The sequence below is a fragment of the Trichosurus vulpecula genome, chromosome 7, assembly GCF_011100635.1.
Source record: "Trichosurus vulpecula isolate mTriVul1 chromosome 7, mTriVul1.pri, whole genome shotgun sequence".
NCBI lineage: Eukaryota > Metazoa > Chordata > Mammalia > Diprotodontia > Phalangeridae > Trichosurus > Trichosurus vulpecula.
Genome location: NC_050579.1, coordinates 132,730,431 through 132,749,906, shown reverse-complemented (window position 1 = coordinate 132,749,906; position 19,476 = coordinate 132,730,431). Strand labels below are relative to the sequence as shown.

At 36.0% G+C, this 19,476-nt stretch overlaps 1 protein-coding gene across 7 annotated transcripts in view; it reads left to right on the top strand.

The window, feature by feature from the left end:
• LAMA2 (laminin subunit alpha 2) overlaps positions 1–19,476 on the top strand; it is a 777,226-nt gene that overhangs the window by 206,112 nt on the left and 551,638 nt on the right. The window lies entirely within an intron of this gene.

Sequence of the window (19,476 nt, the reverse complement as noted above, 5' to 3'; positions counted from 1 at the left end):
TTTGTACAAAATTGAGGTTAAGAGTAGCTTGAGTAGCTTGTGGCATGGGGGTAGGTACTTTCCAAAAACCCTTTTCTTTCTACATCTCACAATATCACAATTAGACTTGTGCTGTCTCTGAAGGTTCACAACTACCTTGATTTAAGCAAACACATCAAGAGAAATCTAGGGAAATGAGGTAATATTTTTGGTTGCCATGACAGATACATGGTATAATGCAAAGAGCACAATTTCTGGAGTCAGAGGGCCAGGGATCAGAACTGACCTCTTATGTTTCTACCCGTGTAATATTAAGCAAATTATTTAGCCTCCTTGAACTCAGTTTCCTCTCCTGTAAAAGGAGGGTGTTGGACTAGATGGTCTCAGGGGTCTCTTAACAACTCTGAATCTATCACCTAATTGAAGTATGGAGTTTTGTTATCCTTTATATAGAGAGGGGGCTCCTCTGGTTTTAAAAAGAGAAGGAAGACTTACTCTCTTGTGATTGTTGTTTTCCTTCGTTTTCCAAGAGGACCAGTGACCTGAGTGATATCTTGACTTGCTCGTGAATTGGATTTAAGTGAGGCAAAGTTGCACAAGGACTCTCTTTTGAGTCACCGAAGTCTAGTGGCAGGACAAAAGTCAGAATGACTGGCAATATTTCAGGATACAGTAAATGAGCTTGGTGTTTTTGACGTCTGACCAAGCTCTAAGTGCTCCACAACACCTGCTTCAGCTTCCTTCATGGCTATTGGAACAAATTGTGCTCATCTGCTTATTCCACTCGGGGACGTCTTCCCATGCTTGTGGTATACATCCCCTAACTCTCTGATAGATTTGAGGCCTATCAGTTGTACCCAATCTGGTTTAGCCTGTCTGCCAGTGTGTAGCCACTGAGCATACTATGGCTTTTTGGAGGCACAAGTAAGAGTTGAGTGGCTGGTGGATACCAAAGGTGGATGAGCAGCTCTGAAAAGCATTAATTAACTAATTAATCTCTTACCCTAATGGGAACAGGAGTAAGGGTAAAACATTGTCTTCCTGTTGCATTTTGAGGAGGGATGCATTTGTAATGACTATGTTATAGTCACCATACTTGAGTTCATGTTGGTCACTTGTATGGCATATAATAATAATATCCACCCCCCCCAGTGGCATACTTCTTTCTTGGGGCATGTTGAGACCCACTCATTCCAAACCATTTTTATCCTGGCAGGTACAGATTCCTGAAGATAGAATACTTTCACATGGTTACACTCAAACTCTCTTAGGGATAATAATGAGGGAAAATATACTACCCCCCACCCCACTCAGCACTCCAGCTCTCAAATTCCATGTTGCCCACTCATGCTGTCAATCACTTAAAATATTGACACTTTAAAATCTTAAAGTCTTTCTTTAACAAAAAAAGCAAAAGAAAAATGATACCATAGATCCTCATATATTAAAACAAATGTGTAAACAACAAAATATATCACAATACATATCTAAATCTGGTTCACACTCTCCCAATAATATGCTCAATATCTGTAGTGAAAAGTGAGTATATACAAGAATTTGGCATGAAACCACATGAGAAAAGAAAACTCATGATTAGGGTCAATCACAAGTCTATACTGCAGGCTTTGGTTTCATTTGTCTTTTCAAGAATATCCTTACCACACAAAATTGGTTCTCTGTTTACTGTTTGTCTGTTGGCCTTCACTGCACAATAAGTAAGTCCTCTTCTTTTCTCAACTTGAACAAAGCATTTGTAAGTTCTTTCAATTTACAGTCATCCTTAGTAAGGTTTTTAAAGTTTCCTCAATGTGAGTGGCTCGGCTAGTTATTCACTCATGAGGGTGCTGCATTGTACAGGTTCCCAACAATACAGCTTATGTTGATTCTGCAAGCCAGGCAAACAGACCCAGCCAACATATCAGGATATGAAGCCCTTGCAAAATCAGATCTGCTTTTTCCTCTTAAACTGGTTGGTTATTGTCCTTCATGTTCAAAGAGGACCAAAAAGACATCACTGTGTTGGGGTGAAGGCACGGTGGGTCTGACTGTGGCTACAGTAGGCAAAAGAGAACAACAGGCTCTTATGAGAACCTTCACTGCTCTGCTACTCTAGGTAGAACTGAAAGTCACAAAAATTCCTGTCCAGTGAAGCTATTTCTCCTACTCACCAATTAGGAATCATTTAGCTATTGATTATTTCAAAATGCCACAACATCAACAGAACAACTTTTTAATTCTTATCTTGTTTCCCTTTTCTAATCCCTATCTTTTCAGTGACTATCTTTTCAGTCACTTAGTATGTCTGCTTTAAAAAAAAGGTCAAAACTACCCATTTCACCTATCTCATTGATAGTCCTTTTATGATTTTACCCCAGTCTCCAAATAGTCATATTATTTTTTCAGTTTTAACTGTTTTTAATCATAACATGGTAATATGCACATGAAATGAAGCATCCTCTGTAGCTAGAAAGTCTTCAACATGGTCCAATATTAAATTTGATCCTCTTGACCAAACCGTGTTTTTTAACACTTATATTTCTCCAGTTCTCACTAAATAAAAGCTCTTCCTCTGCCACTTTAAAACACAAGTGAGGCATAGTTTTATATCATTCAGAAGGTGATTTAAACCTTTAGATTTAATCCACAGTTCATTTTCTATCTCACAGTGCTGAAATATCATCTGAAGGATGTTTCTTCATAAACATATATAATTTTTTAAAAGCTAAAAAATTTGTTTTCCTATTTATTTTAGTCATAAAAATGTTCATTTTTATTTCAACTATATCTAATGTCCTTTGAAAATTAATATAAATCTTTTACTTTGCAGAAAAATACTTTTTCTGTCTCTTTCCTTCTCTATTTATCTCAAAGGAGAGTATACTTTACACAATGTTATACTATGCAGTGTAGGAAAACATCCAGGAGGGAAAGGGCTAGCAAGGGTGGGGAACCTGTGACCTTGGGGCCACATGTAGCCCTCTAGGTTCTCAAATGTGACTCTTTGACTGAATCCAAACTTCACAGAATAAATCCCCTTAATAAAAGGATTTGTTCTGCAAAACTTGGACTCAGACAAAAGGCCACACCCAAGGACCTAGAAGACCACATATGACTTCAAGTCTGCAGGTTCCCCACCCCTGGCTGCTAGACATAATCTCCACAGCTTCTTAAAACATAGACGTTTTAATTATATGAGGAATGCAGAGAGTAAAGAAAGAATAAAATCGGCATAATGGCCATAAAGCAAAGAATCAAATTCTAAAACAGACATGAATTAATGAAGAGAATAAGGGAAAGAAATCCTTTTTACAAAAGGTGCTGAAAATGGGGGAAAACTAAGAAAAGAGTAAGGGGAGAATGAAGTTCTAAATAACTACTTAGAAAAGAAAAGAAGAGGGAAAGCATGTTATACTGAAAGGGATCATAGAAAACAAAGCAGTATCAATATTAAACTTATATGCTCCAAAATGCCATAGAATACTAAATTCATAAAGGAAAAATACTGAGTTATAAGAAGATGGAGTAATACAGTAATGACTAGAGACTTTAATGTCCTTGTCTTAGTTTTGGACATCTCTAATGGAAAAAAAAACAAAATAATTGAAAACATTCCTAGAGAAACTACAGCTGAATGACTAATTTTTTAGGAAATTTTTTTAGAATGGGATTTCTAAAGAGTATATGTATTTTTTCAACACCCCATGAAATCTTTACAAAAATTATCCATGTATTATGGCACAGTGACAATGCAAATGATGGAAAAATGGAAAAAGATTGAAATAATAAACATATCCTTTATAGCCCAGAATACAATAGAAATAGTAGCTGGCTCAGGGAGCCCAAACAAAAGAGAGAGAAACAAATGAAGATTTAACAATAGAATCCCAAGTAATAAGTGAGTCAAAGAGCAAATCGTAGGAACAATTTTCAATTAATATGAAAGAAAATGATAATGATGGAACAATATAACAAAATTTCTTGTATGCAGCCAAAGCACTTCTTAAGAGAAAAATTATTTCTCTAGCAATATATACTAATAAAATAGAAAAGATTACTGAACTGAGTAGGCATTTTTAAAAATGAAAAGACCAACAAAGAAGCAAGCACAAAATAAGCATAGAAGAAGAGATGTTGAAAATTAGAGGAGAAATAAATAATGTGGAATTGAAAAAGCCTGTGGAAAGGATAAAGCTAATTCTTTGAAGAGATTTTTTTAAATAGCTAAATAGATTAAAAAGCAAAAAGCAAAATGTAGAAAGTCAAATCACCAAAATAGCAAATGACTAAGATGATGCTAATACAACACCAGAATAATAAAAATTATAACCTACTATGTGCAGTTATATGTTAATGAAACTGAGACCCCCAAAGAAATCAAGGAATACCATCAAAAATGTAAAATGCCCCAATTGATCAAAGACCAAAATAAATCTTAAATACTCTCATTTCAGAAAAATAGCTATAAAGGAACTACCAAAGGGAGGGGGCAAAATCTCCTAGTTCCGATGGATTCAGAGAAATCTGTCAAAACTGTAAAGAACAAGTAATAGCTGTACTACACAAATTATCCTCAAAAAATGAGAAAGAAAGCACCATATCAGACTCTTTATATTAGATAAATAGTACTAAAATATAAACCAGAGGAGAATGGATAACAATTCAAAAAATTTAAATAAAATCCTATCAAACAGACTACATTGATTCATCCATGAAATCAGTCATTATGACTAAGTTAAATTTATACCAGAGATGCAAGGATGGTTCAACAGGAGGAAAACAATCAACTCAATTAACTATATTAGAAACAAACAAAAGCCCCCCCCATCCTAAACCATATCTTCATTCAGTTGATACAGAAAAAAGCCTTTGAAAAAGTATAGAACTCATTTATGCTAAAAATTCTACAAAGAATAGGCATAGAATGACCTTTTAAATATTATATAAATACTTATGTAAAACTATAAGTAAACATCATATGCAGTGGGCATAAATCGGCATAAGGGGGATATACTAGAAGCTTTCCTAGTAAATACAGTGGTAAAGCCAAGCTGCACATTCTCCCCACAATTATGTGATACAGTTCTAGAAATATTAGCAATAGCAGTAAGACAAAGGAAGAAACAAGAAGCATAAAAATAGGCAAAGTAGGGATAAAACTATCCCTATTTTATGACATGATGGTTTGCCTGGAATATCCTAGAAGAGTCAGTTCTTGTTGATGGGCCAAGCAAATATAATAAAAATGAAAATGCTATTAATGTTAATTTATATTTTATTCTATAGCAGTCAAATTGTCAAGAGCATTATTTTATAGAATTTTATAAAATAAAATAAATATGAAGAAATAAAAGATTTATAATATTGAGGGAAATAGAAGATGGCGGCTGGTAAGCACGGACTAGAGTGAGCTCCGTACCTGAGTCCCTCCAAAAACCTATAAAAATGGCTCTGAACCAATTCTAGAACGGCAGAACCCACAGAACAGCAGAGGGAAGCAGGGCTCCAGCCCAGGACAACCTGGATGGTCTCTGGGTGAGGTCTATACCACACAGAGCTGGGAGCTGGGAACAGAGTGGAGCAGAGCCCAGCCTGAGCGGCGTGGACGATCCAGACCAGAAGACGGGCGCAGGGGGCCCTAGCGCCCTGAATATGTGAGCTGCGGCAGTTACCAGACCCCTCGACCCACAAACACCAAAGACTGCGGAGAAGGTTAGTGGGAAAAGCTGCGGGAGTGGAAGGAGTTCGTGGTTCGGCTTCCAGCCCCGGGGGCAGCGGAGGTGGGGCAGCTACAGCTGTTGTTACTTCCGGCTCCAGGCCCACCTGGTGGGAGGAATTAAGTGGTGGATCAGAGCAGGAGTGCAACAGCCTGCTGAAGATCTAAGCCCAGTCTGGACTGGGGGTCCTTGGGGAAGGAGGAGTGCAGCTCTGACAGAGCTGGCACCTCCCCCCCAAACGTAGAACATAGAACTCGTTAGTCTACAAGCAGTCATACCCCACTGAAAAACTCAAGGGTCAAGTTACTTGGTTGGGAATATGGCTAGGCAGCCAAAACGCGCCCAGATTCAGTCTCAGACTTTGGATTCTTTCTTTGGCGACAAAGAAGACCAAAACATACAGCCTAAAGAAGACAACAAAGTCATAGAGCCTACAACAAAAGCCTCCAAGAAAAACATGAACTGGCCCCAGGCCATAGAAGAACTCAAAAAGGATTTGGAAAAGCAAGTTAGAGAAGTAGAGGAAAAATTGGGAAGAGAAATGAGAAGGATGCGAGAAAACCATGAAAAACAAGTCAATGACTTGCTAAAGGAGACCCAAAAAAATACTGAAAAATACACTGAAGAAAACAACACCTTAAAAAACAGACTAACTCAAATGGCAAAAGAGCTCCAAAAAGCCAATGAGGAGAAGAATGCCTTGAAAGGCAGAATTAGCCAAATGGAAAAGGAGGTCCAAAAGACCACGGAAGAAAATACTACTTTAAAAGTTAGATTGGAGCAGGTGGAAGCTAGTGACTTTATGAGAAATCGGGATATTATAATACAGAACAAGAGGAATGAAAAAATGGAAGACAATGTGAAATATCTCCTTGGAAAAACCACTGACCTGGAAAATAGATCCAGGAGAGATAATTTAAAAATTATTGGACTACCTGAAAGCCATGATCAAAAAAAGAGCCTAGATACCATCTTTCAGGAAATTATCAAGGGGAACTGCCCTGATATTCTAGAGCCACAGGGCAAAATGGAAATTGAAAGAATCCATCGATCTCCTCCTCAAATAGATCCCAAAAAGAAATCTCCTAGGAATATTGTTGCCAAATTCCAGAGCTCCCAGATCAGGGAGAAAATACTGCAAGCAGCCAGAAAGAAACAATTTGAGTATTGTGGAAACCCAATCAGAATAACCCAAGATCTGGCAGCTTCTACATTAAGAGATCGAAGGGCTTGGAATGCGATATTCCGGAGGTCAATGGAGCTAGGATTAAAACCTAGAATCACCTACCCAGCAAAACTGAGTATCATGTTCCAAGGCAAAATATGGAGTTTCAATAAAATAGAGGACTTTCAAGCTTTCTCAGTGAAAAGACCAGAACTGAATAGAAAATTTGACTTTCAAACACAGGAATCAAGAGAAGCATGAAAAGGTAATCAAGAAACGGAAATTGCAAGGGACTTACTAAAGTTGAACTGTTTTGTTTACATTCCTACATGGAAAGATGATGAGTATGATTCATGAGACCTCAGTATTAGGGTAGTTGAACGGAATATGCATATGTATATATATAAGTGAATGTGTTGTTATGTATATATCTATGTGTATATGTATGTATGTGTATGCATATGTATATATGTATATATGTGTTTATATATATATATATATATATATATATATATATATATATATATATATATGTAAAAGAGAGAGAGCAGACACAGGGGGAGTTGAAGATGAAGGGAAGATATCTAAAAGAAATAGAATGAAATTAAGGGATGAGAGAGTAACATACTGAGAGAGGGAGATAGGGAGAGATAGAATGGGGTGGATTATCTCGCATAAAGGTGGCAAGAGGAAGCAGTTCTATGGGAGGAGGCGAGAGGGCAGGTGAGGGGGGAATGAGTGAACCTTGCTCTCATCAGATTTGGCCTGAGGGGGAATACCATACATACTCAGTTGGGTATCTTACCCCACAGGAAAGAAGAGGGAGGAAGATAAAAAAAAAAATAAAAGGAGGGGGGATGATGCAGGGGAGGGCAGATGGGGGTGGAGGTAATCAAAACAAACACTTTGGAAAGGGGACAGGGTCAAGGGAGAAAATTCAATAAAGCGGGATGGGTTGGGAAGGAGCAAAATGTAGTTAGCCTTTCACAACATGAGTATTGTGGAAGGGTTATACATAATAATACATGTGTGGCCTAGGTTGAATTGCTCAACTTCTTAGGGAGGGTGGGTGGGAAGGGAAGAGGGAAGAGAATTTGGAACTCAAAGTTTTAAAATCAGATGTTCAAAAACAAAAAAAGTTTTTGTATGCAACTAGAAAATAAGATACACAGGCAATGGGGCGTAGAAATTTATCTTGCCCTACAAGAAAGGAAGGGAAAAGGGGATGAGAGGGGAGGGGGGTGATAGAGGGGAGGGCTGACTGGGGAACAGGGCAACCAGAATATAAGCCATCTTGGAGTGGGGGGGAGGGTAGAAATGGGGAGAAAATTTGTAATTCAAAATGTTGTGAAAATCAATGCTGAAAACCAAATATGTTGAATAAATAAATTGCATTTAAAAAAAAATATTGAGGGAAATAATGAAGTTTGGGATGAGGAGGGAATGTACTTCCAGTCTTCGAACTATATAAAGGAGCAATCATCAAAGTGATTTGGTATTTTGGAGAAGTAGAATCATGGAACAGACTAGACAAGGTAGAATCAGAAATAACGCAACTCAATAACCTAATGTTTAGTAAATGAGAAAAGATTAATTATTTTGGGAAGAACTCTATTTGATAGAATAGCAAAATGGAATAGAAAAAATAGAAAGTAGTCTGGCACAAATTAGTCTTGGACTAATACTTTATGTTATATTCTATAACAAATTCAAAATAGATACATAAAGTTAATATTAAAAGTTACATCATAGAAATTAGATGATTATATGCATTTTACAACTATGGGTAGGAGATGTTATATAAATATATATATTTATATTGTTCTGCATCCTTATATCAGTCTCCCATGAAGCATCACATTTTGAGAGACCGTAGCGCCAATGTAATATTCACAGCGCCCATGACGGCTATGAATGAATATGCCAGCATAGTTCTGGATCACAAAATATAACAGACTGTCTTCATTCAAGGCACAACCAACACATTCATCCAAACACCAGAAAGCCAAATCCATCATAGCAACAAGGAAGTCTATACACATTAACAATGCAGGGGGCACCACCATCCCCAAGCCTTCCCTCTGTTAGGGCCTTCCCACAAAGGAACACCATCAAGCAATATCACTCCCTCTCTCACTCAGGCTAGGTCCTCTGCCTGCTCTGTCTCATATCCTCTCAGCTCTGCTCCACCTTTCCTGTTCCACCCATTCAGCAAGCTTCTCCCACCGCAGGGTTCATGTGACTCAAACTCATGTGACTTAGGCTTCTATGTAACTTAAGCAGGTCACATAGGCTTATCGATGGATGAGAAAGATATTCCCATATACATTACCATTACGGAGATGTAATAGAAAACTAAATGAAATATTATCAAGACAGAATGACCAAAATGATAAAGATTCTATATGATAAATAGTCATGTAAGGAAGATTTGGAAGAAATTTGGATGTTTTGCCTGGAAAAAAATTGTTAACGATGTTGCTGGGAGAAATGGTTATTGTCCTCAAGTACTTGAAGACCCATGTGGAAGTGGAATTATACTATTTTATATAATTCTAAATTTAGAACCATTAGGGTGGAATTTATAGGGAGTAGCATGTAAGTTCAGGGGCAACTTTATACTCATTTAATTTTTGTAAAACTAGAATGAACTGTTTTGGGGAGGTAGTGAATTATCTTGCATTCTGTTATGAATTTTATTTTTGTTGTTGAGTCATTTCATCCATGTCCAAGTCTGTGACCCCATTTGGGGTTTCCTTGGCAAAGATACTGGAGTGGTTTGCCATTTCTTTCTCCAGCTCATTTTACAGATGAGGAAACTGAGGCAAACAGGGTTATGTGACTTGCTCAGGGTCATACAGCTATTAACCTCTATCTACCTCAGTTTCCTCATTATAAAATGGGGATAAGAATAGCTTTACCTGTACAAGGTTGTTGTGAGGACAAAATAAGATATTTGTAAATCACTTTGTATATTGTAAAGTGTTATATAAATGCTAGTTGTTTTTGCTATAGTTATTGTTGTTATTTATGCAGCAGGCAACTAAGGAATTTAATAAATGGTGAATGATTATATGAAACTGGATATTGATCTTTGTTTAGGAGTTTAAGGTGTTCAAAAAAAAAAGCAAAACAAGGTAGCCAGTGTTGTAAGTGGAACAGACGTATCATACGGAGGATGAAGCCCATGGTGTTCTATTTGGTGTGGGAGGAGATTCTATGATAAATCAGCCAATTTATATGCAAGGTTACAAACTAAGACAGTGGCAGGCCAGTAAATCTTTGTATGAAAAAATAAGAAACAGTCTCAGCAGACCAAGAAAAGATGGTCAAGGCAATGAGTTCAGAGTGGGTGTCCCAGTGACTTTTCAGATGGGAACCTGGAAGGGACCTTAGGGGCAATCTACTGTAGCCTTGCTTTTTCAGATGAGAAACCTGAAGCCCAGAAAGGGGAAGTGCCTGACTTAGTTTCACAAGCAGTAAAGAGGCAGGCCAGGACTAGAAACCATATTGAATCTCACAATATTTACACTCTTTTTTCTGATGGTCAAGAAGAGGCTCGAATGTGAGGGCTTTGAACTGGGCACTGAGGTAGCCTATGGATGAGACGTGTCAAATGATTTATATTACAAGGACTGAATAACAAGTAAGTTTTGTAATGATAATAAGAAAGAGAAAATGGAGTAGAGAAGAATAGTTAGTGCTGATGTAAGACTTTAAGGCTGGACTGCACAACAAACAGCAGCCCAAAAGATATTGGGCGGCTATCACGTGACCTGGGGCGGCCAACTTGGCGGATCACTTGATAGCCATCCGAACCCCGGCTGGATGCCCAGTCTTGCCTTAAGGTTTGCAAAGCGCTTTATGTTAATGATACACTTTTTGAATGTTATATGTAATATGTATTGGTGAAATGTTATTTGATTTTTTTCAGAATTCTCTTTTTTGCTTATAATCAGATAAGCAAAAAAAGTCTATATGATTGATTACTCCGCAAACTCCTCATCTATAAAATAACGATTGAAATACCATGTGCCTCAAAGCGGGGAGGGCTGTTGTGAGAATCAAATAAAAAAAAAGGCTGTGAAAATATTGTTAACTTTGAAGCGCTATGCAAACATCTCTTATTATGATTGTACCAAGTGAGCAGCGTTAATTTGGTGGCAGTGTACCTAAGTATAGCGCCGTTTCTATTTCTTAGATTAATTTAGTGATGAAAAATTTTAATCCTGAAATACACACACACACACACACACACACACACACACACACACTCATTCATTCATTAAATAACTGACTTAAAATATTTTTCTTCTGAATTTTTAAAAAAAAATGTTAATTTGCAAGCAACTTAAGATACAATTTTGGAAAACAGTATGTTATAGAAATGCCTTTATAAGACGTGCTAATGAACATATTCTTATTTCTATTACTGTATTTTTAAGTAAAAAAATATTTTCCAGTGTATATAATATTTGTTTTTTTGAAATTTATATTTGGAAAGATAAAGCACACAGAAACAGAATCATATATTAGGACCATCTTTTCCCGAGTAATGAGACCTGTGCTATAGGACCAGCTCTGCTACTAACTAGCTGACTGACTTTATCTTCTCTGTGCCTGTTTTCTTATCTGTAAAATGATCACAGGATCATAGATCATAAAACTGGAAGAGACTTTAGAGAAAATCGAATATAACTCTCTTATTTATAGATGAAAAAAACTGAGATCCAAGGAGGTGAGTTTTCTCATCCTGAGTCACCCAGTAAGGGGATTGCATGAATGACATCTAATATTCCTTGAGTTTTAAAGTTTTATGCATCTATTATTTTATCGTCTCCAGAAGCAAGTTTATTAAATATCTTTGATATTTAATTTAGTATAATAATAATACCAGTGATGAGAAACTAATATTTATATAGTGCTTCAAGGTTTGCAAATGACATGTGTTATTTTATTTAAGCATCACAACTCTGTGAGTCAGATGCTGTGATTATCCTCACTTTAAGGATGAAGAAACTGAGGCTGGGAGGTTGTCACTTACTGAGATTACACAACTCTTAAGAGTCTGAGGCAGTAGTCAAATTTATATATTGTTGATTTCGAGTCCCACTATCTATCTACTATGCCAACTATCTACTTTTAGTGTAGGGGATAAAGTAAAAGACATGGAATCTGGAAGGCCTGTGTTCAAATCATACCCCAGAATCTTATCAGCCATGTGTCTCTCTGATCAAAGCATTTAACTTGATTGAATGCAGGTTGCTCATGTGTATCCTGCAGGATACAATTCCACATACCTCACAGAGTTATTGTGATTCAAATGATAAAATCATTTATAAAGGAAAAAAATTATAAATGATAAAATCATTATATTATTGTAAACACTAAGTGTTATATGAATAAGAAGTATTATTAATAGCAATTATTGTCCTAAGCAGGCACTGTTCATTTGGTGGCACTATGCCTAAGTATAGGCTTATTTCCATTCCCTAGGTTAATTCAGTGATGGAAAAAATGAAACACTGAAAAAATATTAATTGAATAACAAGTTATAAAATAATTCTCTAGAATTTAAAAAAACCCTTAGTAATTTGAAAATAACTCAAGATCTTATTAATTAGAAATAAAACAACAGCTAAATATTGAACATTTCTTCCAGAACTGTTCGTATAATTTAACTTCTTAGGCATGAATGATGTTGTTAATATAGTGCTTTAATTAATTTCTAATTCAAGAGAACTGCAAAGGAGAAAATGGCAAGAGGAATAAAGCATACTACACCCTTTAGCAGGTTATATCAAAATAAGTTTTTAAAAGAAATTTACCTCTGTCAAAACACTTGAACTTCGTTGTAAAAATATTTTAATGTGCGTGCGTGTGTGTTTTTTTTAGCTAAGTTGCTTTCAGAAGGCCATGGTAAATTAGTCTTAAATTAGCTGACACAATGAACACAACAAAATATTAAAACCTTGTAATATACAGTATAGCATGGGAAGACCTTCCTACTAAAGGAGTTCTAATAAACATTTCTTATTAGCTAGGTCACACTTTTGTTATGAGCTTCCCTTACTTTATACAAACAAATCACTTTGTGGAGTAGCTATGGGTAAGCCTCAAAAGACACGATAAATGTACAATTTAGATGTTAATTTGGCTGCCTGCCTTAATATTATTTACTGTATCTGCAACCCTATGCTTGTAACATTGAGCTGGAAAACATGATTTTCTCAGCAATTTAGCTTAATTACCAACTTGGTTCCTACATCATCATCACCACTATCATCAATTAATGTTTATTGCAAACGTGAAGCCTTTTCCAAGCATAACCTTAGAGAATATTTTATTTTATATGTGGTTCAGAAAATGTGGTAACGATTGCAAAATTGTGACTAACAGAAAGGACATAAAATATAGTGTCTGGCTCATAGTAAATGCTTAATAAATGTTTATTGATTGACTTATTTAAGATCATCATCATCAATTATTTATTGTGTCTCTACTTAATCACTTTGCTAGGCATGAAACTTAAAAATAAAATAATTGAGTGAAAAAATATTCAGTTTATCGTTCAAATTCTTGGTCTAGATGTCAAAGACTACAATGGAATATTGGATATTGTGGAATTATGTATGTTAAATGAATGAAGCATGATATTATATATTATGTAAACTCAAAAAAAGATCAAAAGGGATGACATAAAATTGATAATGATAAAAAATTCTCAAGAACAAAACAACAAGAATACAGACTTTCAGTTATTTCAGTGAGATTTGCAGCTCTAGTTAACAATACAATTTTTATCCTTGCTAATAACTACTTCGGTATTTATTATTATCATTACTAATAAATATATTAGGTATTTATTGCATATCACAAGTCAAGAGGGCCCAATACAAACTCTCTTTCAATGCTTCCTCAGAGTCCAGTGATGTAGTTTTTAGCTTTAAGTCTAAGAATAAAAGCATTACTGTCTCTAAGTGTGACAACATTGCTGTTGTGTACTTAATCTAATAACCAAGACTATTTAATAGGATTCTTAATACCAAATACTTGATAAGATGTTTGTAGATATTAATTGACCATTACCAGACACAATGTCTAATCTCAGGCAGCCAGAGAGATGTTTTCTGTGATTTGGCAGACTTTACAAGAACATCTATGTTTAAAAATACATAAGTAAGAGCTCTGCCATTGGAATTTACATGCACTTGTTAAAAATTGAATAAATGATCATATTGCAAGGTAATGTATGTATGTAAAACCTGATAATAATGATCAGAAAGTAGTTCCTTTGCATTTATAGCATTGTTCTTTGACCCTACTGCTACTTTCATTTTCTGAGTTCAAATCTGGCCTCAGACACCAGTTGTTTGTGACCCTGGGCAAGTCACTTAATTCAGTTTACCTCAGTTCCTCATTTGTAAAATGAGCTGGAAAAGGAAACGGCAAACCACTCCAGTATCTTTGCCAAGAAAATGCCAAATGGGGTCACAAAGAATCAAAGATGACTGAAATGACTGAATAACACGATACCTCCCCATAACATAATGTATTTGTATATTGCCTAAGAATGGGTTTCACATTGTCTCTAATTCTTTGCTTTAAATGTCGTGTCTTTGAGTCTTATTATGTGCTAAGCCCCAGGCCCAAACCCCTATCTATTAGGTGCTTTGCTAAGGGGCAGCTAGGTGGTGCAGTAGATAGAATACTGGCCCTGGAGTAAAGAGGACCTGAGTTCAAATTGGGCCTCAGATACTTGACACTTACTAGCAGTGTGACCCTGGGCAAGTCACTTAACCCTGATTGTCTCCCCCAAAATTCACTTCTTAAAGAGGCCTATTCACTGAATGGGTATTACCTCACTCAAAAAATAAGTGAGAACCTGAAAAGACCTTAGCCTGAAAGGGCCAGGGTCTCCTAATGCATCCTGGGCCATCTCTAGTCATCCTGGAGAATATCAGGCCACTGGACCCAGATGGCTCTGGAGGAGAAAGTGAGACTGGTGACCTTGCACAGCCCTCCCTCACTCAAATGAAAGTCAACTGCAAGTCATATCATCATTTCCCTGATGTCATGGTCCTCTTTGAGAACGAAGGACAAACACATACACCCTTCTCTGCCAATATATATCAAATACTTTGAATCGATGTAATTAATTTATGTCTGTAATTCTATGAAAGTTGAAGATGCATGGATTCTCTTGTTGTGATAACTCTGGAAGCCCAAAAACAAAGAGAATGCTAGGTATTCCACTAGGGTCAATATTTTCCAGATGGCAAGGTTGGCATAGTCAAATTTCTGATTACTTCTGATTTACACTAATATTGTGCTCTTTTACCATAGGAAGGCTCGGTCTGGCTGTTTTTGCCGGTAACTGGTATAGAAAGCCATGCTGAGTGAATGACTTGTTCACAGGAGGCAGGTTAGTCTTTTGAAATCACAGATTGCTTCAAACCAAAGAGAGGGAAAGATGTGAGGGAGAGAATACATGTCAAGGGCGCTGCTAGTGAAAGATAAAATGCTAACTAGTATTTTACCTGCAGCTAAGCGTATTGAAAATGAGAGCAACCCAATAAAGCATTGGGAGCTAAATACCTTACCTGGACTTAGGGCTCCTGGCTCATTCTACCCTAAACTGCATTAGCTAACATGATGCCTTTATCTGAATTTTATTCCTCTCATGCTAACAGTGCCCCTTAGAATGAATTTTCCTCCTAAAAGAATTATTGATAAGATTTTCTTGAGCTCAGATTAAACGTGTAACATGGTATTAAATATAGAAGATGAAGATATAGAAGAAGAGAATTAACTATTTGCATTAGTAGTTGTGAAAATGCAACTCAAATACTACTCACCTTTATAGACAAGAACCTCAGTTAATGAGATTGTTATTTCATGCAAGAGAGCTCTTTGGTCAATAGATGATAATGGTGAGATGATCATAATCCAGTGTTGGAACTAGATTGGGATGACTGAGGCATTGTTTGAGGCATTGAAATGGGGATGCTTGGAGTACTTTCCAATTGCTATACTAAAATGTTGGAAAGCAGAGGCTATTCCTCCCAACTCTACTTGGGTCTTCTTTGCACATAGGACAAGGGAACTATCCTGCCTTGAACAGAGCAAGAATTTGAGTGTTTGATGTTGGTTATGATAATAGTTAATGTATTTCCTATTAAACAATCCACATCCCTCTTCCTCTCCATTGCAAACTGAGGGAGCTTCACTTCAGTTATTCTTCACAGTCACACATACCATTCTAATTAGTATCCAGGAACTGAGTTACTTTCTTTATGCTTGAAACTCTCCTATGGATTATGGATATCAAATTTATACTTTTATTATTCTAATCCCTGTGAAGGAGAACTGTATTCTGCACTATGCTTCAAATTTAAGGTTTTTTTTTCAGAGAATAAATAGCAATATTCAACCAGTCATTTTCTAAGACAAATTTACTTCTGATAGCTACACCATAGAAGGATAAAGCAAGTAAAGGAACTATAGACCAATATCACTGCTGAATATTTATGCAGAAATTTTTCAGTAAAATTGTTAGTTGCAGAAAGAAGGGGAAAAGGAACAAACATCATTAAGCATCTGCTATATGCCAGGAACTGTATTAAGTGTCTTACAAATATATCATTTCACCCCCAAAATTATTTACTATGACTGGATTTCTATCAAATATACAAAGATAGTTTAAGATAAAGAAAACAATTCATATAATCATCTTAAAATATATCAAATCACAATTATGTTGATATTTGCAAGAAAATCCTTTGCCAAAAAAGCAAAGCATAGGCATAGAAGGGCCATATTTTAATATGATAAAAGTATATATCAAAAACCAAGAGCTAGCATTATTTACAAAAGGCAAATGGTAGGAACTGTCCCAATAAATACAGAGATAAAGCAATTAGAGCCTCTCTGCTGTTATTTGACATAGCCCTAGAAATATTATCAATAAGAATAAGAAAAAAGAAAGGAAATAAGGCATGCATTAAATAGAAAGAATTATTCCTGTTTGCAAACATGGTAGTTAGCTTAGAACATGTGTGGTGATCAGATAAGAAACTGGTTGAAACAATTTAAAGTATCACTAAAGTAATAGAATACAAAATAAATCCATAAAATTTATCAGTATTTGCACATAGCTATAATAAAATCTTAGCGGGGCTACTAGAAGGTGAAATTTCAGTCAGAGAAATGAAAACTACATAAGATTATATTAACTATAAATTAGGGAGTTAATCTGAAAAGATACATTGAAGACCTGCTTAAATACAGTTTGAAAGCACTTTTAAAGAAATAAAGAATAACTCAAATATTCATTGCTTGTGGTTGGGACATGTCACCATAATAAAAATTAAGATACCACCTAAATTAGTTAACAGATTTGGAACTTTACCAATAAAATAACAGAGGGGTTATGTTATAGAGTTAGAGAAAATAATAACAGAATTAATTTGCAGTGGGAAAAGTTAAGAATATCAAGGGAGAAATAAAATACATATAGGCATGAAGTCAAAATAGCACTTCCAAATATCAGATTATCAGTAATCATCAAAATTATTTGGCTCCAATAAAAGACAGAAAAGTAAATGATTGCTAAAGACTATGTAAGTAGCAATAAAAAATTGAGTGCAATAACTCATTATTGTTCAACAAACATAGGTAAATAAGCTACTGGAAAACTAAAAGACAACTTGGCAGAAATTATGTTGAGATCAACAATTTCTACTATATACTATATAATATCAAAAGCTCAAAATACATATGAGACAAATTTAAAAAGTCAAGTCATAGAAAAAATAGAACAAAGTCAATCGCCTTTCACAGCTCTGGCTAAGGGGAAATTTTTAATCAAACAATGGATCAAAGAGATCATAAGATAATCTCATTTACATGAAATTTAAAAGATTTTGGATTGACAAAATTAATGAAGCTAGTATAAGTAATCAAAGTAACCACTGCAAACTATTAACTTATATAAAACTGGCCCAGATTGCTACTAATAAGAGAAATGCATATTAGAACACCCTGCCATCTCATCTTACATATAACAGATTTCAAAATATGGCACCCAATGGAAGTCATCAGTACTGGATGGGCTGTAAAGATGATCATAGTAATATACTGTTGGTAGAGCTTTGAAGTGATTCAACCATTCTCCAAAGCATTTTGGAATGTTCTAAACAAGTTACTAACATACCCATACCCATTGAGAGAAATATCCTATGCTACTGTTAAACATCTTCTTCCAAGGAGATTAAGACAGAAAGAAAAGTGTTCTCTCTGTGTATTCTCTCTCTCTCTCTCTCTCTCTCTCTCTCTCTCTCTCCATATATATATATATATATATATATATATATATATATATATGTATATATATATATATATATATGTATATATACATATATATGTGTGTGTGTGTACGTATATATAATTTTTGTGCTAGTGTTTCAACAATTTGGCTAGGAGCTACTGTGGGGGTGAAAAACCAACATGAGCCCAACAACAAGAATGCTACAAGCCCAGGATCTTTTGATCTCCTTTACTAAGGAAAGCAAGTTAAGGGGTTAATAATCTTAATTTAATCCAACATATAAATATCATTCACTCAGCTCAGGTGGAAAAGTGAGCACCCTGAGCTTCAGAGCAAATACAAACAAATTACAAACATCAACAGACAGACCTTACCTGATTCAAATCTTAATGCATAGTTACCAGAGTTTAACAAAGTGCAAACATCCAGGTTTACAAGCTGGAGGGCTCTTAACTACAGCTGCCCAGCGTTTCCAGATCAGCACTCTGCCAAGAGTGAGAGCCCTAAGCAAATAGTTCTGTTCTCCCTTTTTATACAGTTTTCAGCCATCATCAAATGTCATCTGAGTGACCAGAACTTAAGCTCTTACTATTGGCTCTGGTCTTAGCAACTCCCCTGAGGACCCTGAGGGCTTCACGCCCACATAGGCTTAGCAGCTAATAGATAGGGGTTTGGGCCTGGGGCTTAGCACATAATAAGACTCAATCAAAGATACCCCACTTAAAGCAAAGAATTAGAGACAATGTGAAACCTATTCTTAGGCAATATACATATACATTATGTTATGGGGAGGTATCATGTTATTCAGTCATTTCAGTCATCTTTGATTCTTTGTGACCCCATTTGGCATTTTCTTGGCAAAGATACTGGAGTGGTTTGCCATTTCCTTTTCCAGCTAATTTTACAAATGAGGAACTGAGGTAAACTGAGTTAAGCGACTTGCCCAGGGCCACAAACAACTGGTGTCTGAGGCCAGATTTGAACTCATGAAGATGGGTCTTCCTGACTTCTGGTCCAGTCCACTGCTCCACCTAGCTACTCCAGGGAAGAATCATAGTACGACATAAAGAGAACTGTCTGTGCTTTCGGAGGATCTGGGTTCAAATCCCTCTTTTGATACTACGGTGTGATTGTGGGTCAGTCACTTCACCTACCCAAGCCTCAGTTTTCTTCTCTGTGAAATCGGATAGCTGGACGACAGTGCCTCTGTGGTTCCTTTCAGTTCTAGATCTATGATCCTATAACTAATACTGACTATAGTCTGCAGAACTAGGAAAACTATATACTCA